Source organism: Pseudonaja textilis, chromosome 3, assembly GCF_049901715.1.
Source record: "Pseudonaja textilis isolate UNSWEBS1 chromosome 3, rPseTex1.2, whole genome shotgun sequence".
Classification (NCBI taxonomy): domain Eukaryota; kingdom Metazoa; phylum Chordata; class Lepidosauria; order Squamata; family Elapidae; genus Pseudonaja; species Pseudonaja textilis.
In genome coordinates this window covers 68120046-68130483 of record NC_141992.1, presented here as the reverse complement: position 1 = coordinate 68130483, position 10438 = coordinate 68120046, and the positions used below count along the sequence as shown (strand labels likewise).

The 10438-nt window shown below is 35.5% G+C and overlaps 1 protein-coding gene across 1 annotated transcript in view; it reads left to right on the top strand.

Annotated features, from left to right (window-relative positions):
* The window catches only part of LRRIQ3 (leucine rich repeats and IQ motif containing 3), a 60811-nt gene extending 51035 nt beyond the window's left edge, over nucleotides 1-9776 (top strand). The window contains exon 9 of the mRNA XM_087930025.1: nucleotides 9645-9776. The gene's annotated coding sequence lies outside the window, so the exon portion shown is untranslated. The remainder of the gene's footprint in view (nucleotides 1-9644) is intronic.
* Nucleotides 9777-10438: the final 662 nt, after the last annotated feature.

Below are 10438 nucleotides of genomic sequence, written 5' to 3'. Positions count from 1 at the left end.
CCTGTCTCCTGTTGTCACTGCTGATCTGCGAAGTTGCAAAGGTTAGGGACTGCTGCTAAAGGGAACACTATAACATGCTGATGAATTGAAATGTTATTTTCCCACATAAAGCTGTATTTAAAAGCTTGATTAAATGATTAGGAATATGGACTGCTTGTAATAGTGATAATCACACACAAGCTATATGAAATTCATTGACATAACCAACGTAAAAATCAAACCTGGATATTCTACAGCAACTGCAAATGAACGAAACTTCATTACATTTCTGTTAATTTCAGAAAAGTCAGCAGAAAAAATGCAAATAATTTTAGTTTCAAACCAGTCTACACAGTGAATAAGTGGTTATGAGATGTGATAGAAAGATCTGTGAAGTAAAACATCCCCTCCTGATTTGACTACAGAAATCAAACAACCATGCAAACTTTCCACATAAGGAATGATGTTATATTTCTCCTTCATCAACACTTGAGGGTAAGAAATTAAATCATGTACATGTGAATACTATTCTGGCTGCATGAGAAGTAAATTATGAAGAGAAGAATGTAGAGAAAAGCAAGGTTTTACACTTAGGCAGGATAAACCAAAGGTACAAGTCCAGACTAGTTGAAACCTGGCTTAAAAACAGTAATTGTGAGTGGGACCTTGGAGTCCTAGTGGATAATCACTTAAATATGAGCCAGGCTTAAAAAAAAAGGCTAATACAATCCTTGGTTGTATAAACAAGCATAGAATCAAAATCGTGTGAAGTAGTAGTACTGCTTTATAAAGACTTACAAAGACCACACCTGGAATATTGGATGAAGTTTTGGATGCTATGTTACAAAAAGTTGAGATTTTAGAAAAAGTGCAAAGAGCAAATATGATGATTAAAGGACTGGAGACTGAAACATGAAGAACTATTGCAGGATTTGGGTTTGGCCAGTCTAGAAAAAAGAAGGAATAGGAGAGACATGATAGTAGTATTCCAGTATTTGAGGGGCTGCCACAATGAGGAGTGGGTCAACTTATTTTCCAAAACACCAGAGGACAGGGCAAGAAACAATGGATGGAAACTAATCAAGGAGAGAAGCAACCTGGAATTAATGAGAAACTTCCTAACAGTGAGGACAATTAACCAATTGCTGGCAGAAGTTATGAGTGCTTCATCACTGGAGGTTTTAAGAAGAGCCTGGACACTCACTTGTCTGAGATGGTATAGGGTCTCCTGCTTGAGTGTGTGTGTTGGACTAAAAGACCTCCATGGTACCTTCCAACTCTATTTGATTGTAATTGGTTGTAGGATTACGAAAAAGAACCTTGAGACAGATTGAATTTTAGATCATCCTTCTAATTGTTCATATCCATGAGTCACATTAGTTTTGGTTGTTCTAAGTGGTATTAGGAATTTTTCCATAGAATAGTTGGTCTTCCAAATGACAGGATTTATATATAGTTTGTATCGGGTGGGATTCTACCAGTTCTATAGAACCCATTGTTAACTTTCTAAGCAGTTAGAAGCAATCTCCTTTTGTTTTTTTTTCCCACCCTTATTACATTCTGGCCAATATGCCTAGACTTTGTTTCTCCGGAGCTTCTGAGGCTTGACTTTCTTAAAGGGGAAGGGTTGTTTTAAGATTTTTACACTGCTGCTGTGAGGAAATTCTTCCCTGGGCAATCAGCACTTTGAAGAAATAATTAATAATGAAGCAGAGCAGTCAGAAAGAAGCTTTTAATGACAGGGAACCAAGATGAGTGACATTCAGCAAGGCTTCTTGGCTAGCAAGAAAGATTGACTTTCAAACGTGAAAGTTCTAAGTTTTGGTCTAAAACTGTTTTTTGGTAAAGGTTTAATCCTGTGTTTATTGATGGAATAATTTTCCCTATTCAGCTTCAACAAGCAACAGCTACTGTTGTGATTTAATTATTTGTATTGTGTTTGAATTTTTTCCTGCCTCATGGTTTCTTTTTCTATCTGGGGAGGGGGTCTTCCTTTATTTAGTGCTTTAGTGGTATCTGGCACTGTCCTTTTGGGGTATACTTCCAAGAGGCAGGATGCAAGCTTGGCACTGATTTTTTTTCCTGCCTTTCTGGGGGACATGTGACCTTTCCTTAAATCTGGATGATTTCCTTAGGAGGTCTTGTAAGGTCAGTGAGACCAGCTGGTATCTTTAAGTGGTGCAAATGGATCAAAGGATTGTTTTCCTGGGTGTGCTTTTTCTAGAGAGCTTAAATGATCTCTCTGCTAAAGGGTTTCACTTTATGAGCAAGAGTTGGCTGCTGATAGTTATCACTGCATTTTAACTATTTTCATTCCTAAAGGTGCTCTGGCACCCTGCCTAATTTGTAACTCCAGCTTGCAGGTATTTTTAATCTAATGATTAGTATTTAGGGCAGCTGTTTGAAAGCAAAGAAGCTTTTTGTATTTTTATAGAGGTAATCCTTGACTTACAACAGTTCATTTAGTGACCACTGAAAGTTACAATGGCACTGAAAAAAGTGACCTACGACCATTTTTCACATTTATGACCATTGCAGCCTCTCCACTGTCATGAGAGGCCAGGCAAGGAGAAGCACCTCTTGACATGAGTGATGTCGAGTTGGTCACGCCCACCCAGCCACATGACCACTAAGCCACACCCACCAACTAAGCCACAGCCACAGAACCGGTTGTTAAAAAAAATGAATCTCACCCCTGGTTTGTATCACATCCCAAAAATTTGTTCTTGTCATAAAATATTTAATTTCTAATCTCACGTTTATATGCTATTGCTATTGCTTTTGATACTGATAAACTTAATTTTAGCTTTATACTATGGTGCTTGTGAACTGTGAACTGCTTTGGGCCTTTTCATTTTTGCCTCTTTTTTGTGTGCAGTTATTCCTTTTTTGTTACAATTTATGCAACATAGACTCAAAGAGTTGAATTAAAAGTAATGCCATTTGTATTTTAAATTGTCAACATATGGTAGTACTGAGGCACTTCAAGCTCTATTTTTTCACTTTAGTTGATAGGAAGTTGTTGTCAAGAAAAGGTTGTGTAGCTATTGTTTGTGAAATGAAAGCCTGCTTTTAAGCAATGTGCCATGATTGAGTTGATTGCTGAAAGAGTTCCTCCAAATGATATTCATCACCAAATGCAGGTTATTTATTGTGACAACTATATTGACATTACTCTTATGTGTTACTGAGCCTAAAATGTAAAAATGGTTAACCAGGGACTGCTGATTTGTGTGATCATGAATAAAGTGAACAAGATATGAGTTTCACATGAGAATGTTTGATTAACTAATTAAGGATAATCAGCAGATCACTCAAAGAGAAATTGTTATCAAACTTAGCATTTCACAGAAATATGTGGGTCACATTATTGATGTTTTCTGCTTTATTAACATATCTTTATTACAACTAAAGTTTTCTAGGTGGAGGCATTAATTGTCAAGCACCTTTGTGTATAAAACAGCACCTTCCATCCAGATCACAAATTTCTCCAGGAAAATATTGACACAAAGACATCAAGCAGTAGCTACATTCTCTCTCATGGATATCACCTAAGAGTGAAGATAATTACTAATGGCATCAACTTTACTAATAATGTTGGTATTCTTCCACACTTCCCACCAAACAGCATGAATGAAAACTTTACACCTTTGGGGGTTTAAGTTACAGTCTTATTTACAGTCTTTCTTAGTTACAGTCTTATTTACAGTCTTTCTTAGTCCAAGGATTGTATGCGTGCATATATGTGACTAATTTCATGCTATAACTTTTGTCTTCTTCATCTCATGTGGCTCAGCTTTCTTATTTTGTAACTGCTTGTCAAAAGATTATTTCTAAAAAGCTTGACTGGCCTGCCTAATGTTTGTCCACATCTTCTCATGCTTAAAGCAAATCTTTTACTGAACATCGAACAGTCATTGTTAATTTCTGTTGTGCAAAGAATTTTTTTTTAAAGTTTCTTGTTTAAATTCCTATGTTTTTGTCCTACCTTTGCCCTAAGCAACTTAAAAGTTCTGTACTATGTTTTCTTCTCCCAGTTTAGTATTCGATTCACAGCAAAAACTCGGTGAACCAATAACTGATCAGAATGAGCTTCATTGATGAAAACATCTAAGTATTCTAGATGACACTATAGCACATTAATTCTGTAAGGCTTGTCTTCCAATGGAAAATCACCATGCTTTAATTTTATGATATACTCTGCTATAGGATTTTAGATACCTCTATCTCACTTCTTTCATACCCATATCCATCAATTCAGTAAATAGTTTTAGCCAGATAACAATGGCTCCAGGAACTCTTCCATAAACAGAGATAATAACACTGAGCAGTCTAATGGTGGTGTGAGAATTACTGCATATAATGGGGCACTCAGAATACACTATATTTTTGCTACATATTGCATTGCACACAATGAGGTTGTGTCAGCATGGCTGCTGTCCAGCAATAGTGGAACGGATCCAAATTCAGAGTTTTTCACTTAGATCTCATTCAGATTAATTCTCTGTTAAAGTATTGCATTTCAGATATGGCCCATATGGTTTTACTCAATTAGCAAGGAGGAAAGAATAGTGTGAATCTCTGAAAATTTCTCATCATAACTAAAAGTGCATCGCTAACATCTAAAAGTGACAACTTCTCATTATGATTGATATCTTTATGTTGAGCCTCACTGAATAGTTTGAACTTGTACTTTTGTTGCCTTATTATAACTTAACACATATCACAATATGCTTAAAGAAGCAAGAAATGAAACATTTCCCAATGTTCATGTTTTGGAGAGCAGGTCATTGGAGGTGTAATGAAACTTGTGATATAAGGCAGTGTGATCAGGTGAATAATGGAACATTTCCTTATATATACAGTATATTGCCTTGCTGAAAGCTGTCAATATTTTCAGACCATGAAAATGAAAAGAAATACATTTTTCAAAAATGAAAAAAGTTGTAACTCATTTTTCAACCTAGCATTAATTCTGAGAAAATCAATAATGAAATATTATCAATTATTTGGGGACAACTAGTTCCATCTTTGGCTGTCTGCAGGCTGTATTTCTTAAATGTTTTCTTACTCTGAAATCGGAGGAGGTGACTGCAGGCTTACTGTACATTCAAAATCCACCCCCACCCCCCCAAAAAGATAACTTTTTTAAAAGGGTGTGAATAGTGAGTCATGTGATCAATGGCATTTCCTACCAAAACAGTGAACATTTGTATTTGCCCTATTAAGAGTTCTTTGAATAAAAAGAACAGTAGGCATCAGGTACCTTCACAACATGAATTTAAAAAAATGAAAATATAACAAGACTTTTAAATACCATCTCTCTATATATATCATATGTCAAAAGCCAAGAGGCATCTCAATTATAGCAAAGGGTGTCTGTCTGTCTGTCTACATCATCTATCCTAAGAAAGTATATAAAAATGCAAAAGATTTGCTTTGAAAAATATAAGTGACAAAGCTAAATACCAGTCACGTACTGAGATGCTATTGTACTGCAAACCAGGTCATCTACCTGCGGGGCTGACTTTTGGTTTCCCTTTTTGAATGTCTCCTATGATGGAAATGCAAGCAATTCTCCAGTGTGCTTTGCTCTCTTGATCTGGAGCAAAGACTTTAAATTCTCACAACACTCTGTGGAGTTCAGTGCAAAAGATGTGCAAATGGTTACTTTGATTTGTTTTAAATATCAAAGGTTGCAGGCCCACTTAGGACAGAACTGTGAAGAAATGGGCAGGGTTTTTGCACTTACAACACTGCTGTAGGCAACAGGGAATGCTGCTGTGAACTAAGGCATCTCCTGGGCATCATCTTTGTCACAGATTTCAGATGCTAAGGTAGCCTTGCATTAGTGCAATAAGAAAATGCCTGGGACATCCACAATAAATCACCAAAGCATCATCTATACATTTTGTGGCTTGCTTGGTTTGTAGCTTGCTCTAGCATGGATTAAACTGATGAAGAAATGCCATGCCCTTGAGATTTTCCCTCAGAATTAATAGTTGTAACTACATAGCTGATCCCAATGAAAACAAAACGGCTTTACACCTGGTTATCCCCCCACTTCCTTAAAGAGTAAGAACCTGGCCCTTCCTAGATTCTGCTAAATCAACTTCCACAACTTTGGGATATCCAAAGATCAGAATGGTAGAATTGCTGTCCCTCCAAAATCTGACAAGGTAGAGCATTTCATTGGAAGCAACCACAATAAATGATAAGTAACAAAAACCCTTTCTTTTGTCTTTACAGCAGTAAATTTCGCTGAATTTGAGGAATCTGGTCTTTAAAAAGTGTTCCTTTCTCTTTTTTTGTAAGCAATATAGCAAAACAGGAAGAAGCATTGTGAATTGGTGAATCCTTATGAAACCATTCCTGTTTTGCTATATTCAAGTTGTAATCCTAACACATAGACAACCCTCCAAGGATTTTATTTATTACACATTTGTCTCCTCGTATATAATAAAATACATTAATGTGCACCTGTACATTCTTCAATCACTAATGAAGGCCCACTGATTGGTTTGGTTTTTTTTTAAAAAAAAATCAAGATGGCAATCAAAACAATCAAAACCACGGTTCTTTTTGGACGTCACCCTTCTTGTGGAGAATCTTATCCAGAACTGGACTCATTAGATTCAGTCAGCTTCAGAATGGTAGTATTGGAAGAGACCTTGGAGGTCTTCTGATCAGGCAGGAAACCCTATACCATTTCAGACAAATGGCTGTCCAATCTCTTCTTATAAAACCGCCAGTGTTGAAGCATCACAACTTCTGGAGGCAAATTATTCTGTCAGGAAATTTCTCCTTAGTTCTAGGTTGCTTCTCTCCTTGATTACTTTCCATCAATTGTTTCTTGTCCTGCCTTCAGATGCTTTGGAGAGTAGCTTGACTCCCTCTTCAGCAGAATTTTGTTTTGATTCAACATAAGTGATGGCTAAAAGAGTACTTCAATAGAAGGAGAAACCGACACCTGATTTTCAGCAAAGGATGACAGATACATGTAGATTGTCAACATCTGAGTTAGTTATTTTGAACAAAGAGACAAATAGAAAAGCCTTTGATCTATATGCAAAGGTTTTGGAGTTCTGTTTATAGTTTTCCATTTCCAGCTGTTTTTCTCCCCTCTGCCCTCATCTGTCATTTTGAAATTATTAGATGTGGTTATGTGTACACATTTAACACACCAATATATATATATTGATATGCTTTCTTGTTAATTTAGGGTAGCATAATTATTTTTAATATAGTTCACAAGTCAGCCAAATCTTGAGTTTACTCTAGCTGAGTAAAGCATGAACTCTGATAACCCATCAAAAGAACCTTGAACAGTCAATGAAGCATTTCTGTATAAGTTTTATGACAATTACTATTGTTAGCCTTTTTAAGACAGCTTTCCAAGCCTTTTTTTTTTAATACAGCTTTTTATTTTTCTCTGTGGAGTGAGGAATCATTGTTTCCCCTCTGCACGCTACATAAACCTCCACTGTAGCACACAATAGAATCATTGCTTGAAGTTCAACAGAAGTACCAAGAACTTACGACTTCTCTCCCTTTTTGCTTCTTAAAATTAGCATTTGGCACAACAGTGGGCCGTTCCACTTCTGACACAGTTGTGCATGAAAGAAAAAGAAGCTAATTCCTTTTGATTTCCGCCAGTTAGTATTAAACTTATGAGGCATGAAATCATCTAATTCTCAAGAATCTGGTTTCCGTAGAGTTCCCAATAGAAAACATTTCAGCATCAAACATATGGGCTTGTGTCTCACAAACCGTAGGGATGTTTATTTACTGACACCTTGATTTGCTTGTCCTTGAAAGTATTCAGAGACTAAATTTTAAAGACAGATACCAGGATCCAAAAAAAGAGACACATTCACAGGGAGGGGGAAACCACTCACCCAGCTTTGTGTGGTGATCTTATTGCAAGGATATCTCCTGCTAAAGTAACAGGTCACTGGAGTTCATCTAATAATTTTCATGTCTTGGCTTTACTGAAGTAGAAGGCAACAGGTCATCAACCTTATCTGCATCACCTTATATGAGGAATGATTTCCTCCTGAAATAAGATAAGCTTGTGGAACATTGAGGTGCCTACGTTAAACACATTTTTCACATTTAGTTTAGTTTTTTCTTCTTCTTTAGCAATTTTATTTTTTATTCCATTATATTTTGAATGTTTTCTTTGATTATGGTGAAGCAGAGGTACAGGTTACAAGCTAGAATCTAGTTGAGACGAAAAGATTTTGTTTGTTTTGGAGTAGCTAATGAGCCTGGATTTTGATTGTTGTCATTTATAAAAATCAGAAAAGATTAATGCATCATGGGAAATGACCATAGCTCTTTATCTATACTTATTGATGATTTTCATTGGTCTCAGTGGCTTAATAGTGATTTTTTAAAAAAAGTTTAGTGTGAAAGCCTCTATGTACATTTTTGTTCAATATATAAACACGGCAATTCAATATGCTAGCAGCAAATTCAGAAGGCTTAAAATGGCAACATCCCCACACAATAATTGATGGGCTAAAAGTAACTTCGAAGTTAGCAGCAATTCAAAAGCAAAGAAGAAAGTCTAAAGGATAATGTCAAATAACACTGAATAACAGATTGATTAAGGAATGGTGGGGAACCTCAAAAATAAGTTGAAGAGAAGAAACAGAATGGAGAATCTGGAACGGAAAAAAAATGATTGGTTGGTTGAAAATTGAAGAAGTTGGTTAACCAAAGATGGTTATGCTGTGAGAACAGCCAGTAGTTGTGACAGAATGAACAACTAGTGAATGAACTGACTCTTGGGATTCCTCTCTAGACAAGGAGAGAATTGGGGATAACTCACAAGTGCTCCAGACATTTGCTAAGTGTCCTCCATGTTGGCTTTCTGCCTGGATCATGACAAGGAAGGAAATTTGTCCTTCTTTCCTTGATTGAAAATTTTCATCTTTCTCATGACTTTTATTGCAATTAAAATGTTCATTTATTTTTTATTCTTCATACAAGCCACAAGCAACTTATTTAAAATAATATGTAGTTAAACTATTAGACAATAGCAATAAAGTTACAATGTGCTTCTGATTTGCTGTTCTCTTTGTCTCATTTGTATGACTGTCTGATCACAGTCATACAAATGAAACACCTTTTAATAGCTACTTTAAAAAAAAAGAAGTCTTGGCTTGGAAAAAGAGCCATTCAGATATTACAGACAAAATGTTAGATTCTAATTGTTGGCTACCCTCTATTCACTATGCTTCATTTGAAGAAAACAACAAATATTCAAATGATATTGGTCACTTTCCAACCAATGTTTGGCAGTTTTAAATGGATTTATTATTCATTTATTAAACCAATCGTTATAGCCAAGTTATAAACTAATGTATAAACTAAATTGATTTCAACTTGCATTGATTTAATTGAAATAATTATACCATCATATACAATACTTTAATATTTGCTGGATTTTCTGCACCATCGTAATACACAGACACAAATTACCTTTGTCACAATTCTTGAGCATTTGTTTATTTCTGAAAAAAGGGTCGTCACCAAATAACATAAGATGTTTTAATCACTTGTTTTTTAATATCTGTGTTTTTTTCTTATAGAAGATCATCTTCAATAACGAATCAGTTTGTGTTCTAAAAAGAGTAATCTATTTTTCCCCATTTCAGAGCTGACCATCTAAACAACAGGGCAATCTGCAATTGGATCATCATTATCTTGAGCAAATTTCAAGGTGACATTACAGTCCCTCTGAAATTAGTATTACACTGCAGTGTTATGAAGTGACATTCATTTCATTCTGGCAAAATGATGACATTAGCATCTAATTATCTTGAAGGAAATTCAGTATCAATCAACTTGTCTGCAATATGGCACTGCCTCCATTCTACCAGGTTTGAAGGTGGAGACCATCATGCTACAGGGGAATTAATACTTTTACAAACCAGTTCTAAATATTTTCTCTTGGGTACTAATATGCTGAAATCTCAAAGTTATTAAGACTGTGGGACTGACCCATTAATGAATTAGTCTGTTTCATAATTATTATTATATGTATGTCATTCAATGGATTTTACCTTATTGTTTTATATGTGAATTAACCTCTGTCTGCATTAATGGAAATTAACGTGAATCTGAAATCAGATAGAAATTAATTCCCACATCCAAACCACATATCCTTTTGATGTAGTATGAAGTAGTAAGCTCTCTCTGTGTTTATACATTATTTCAACCAATAAAACTTCCAAATAAAATCAGGTAAGATGCTGTCTGTTGGGACAGTTTTTTTTTTCAACCTCAGTAACTTTTTGAGGAATGGACTTCAACTCCTAGCATTTGTTGGGACATTCCATACTTTTAGCTATAAGTCATCAACTGATGAAATATTATGTGAAATGCATCTCTGTGTGTTTTGTATGGATAAAAAAAGTGGAATCTAAATGATTTATACTTCATAAGCTGA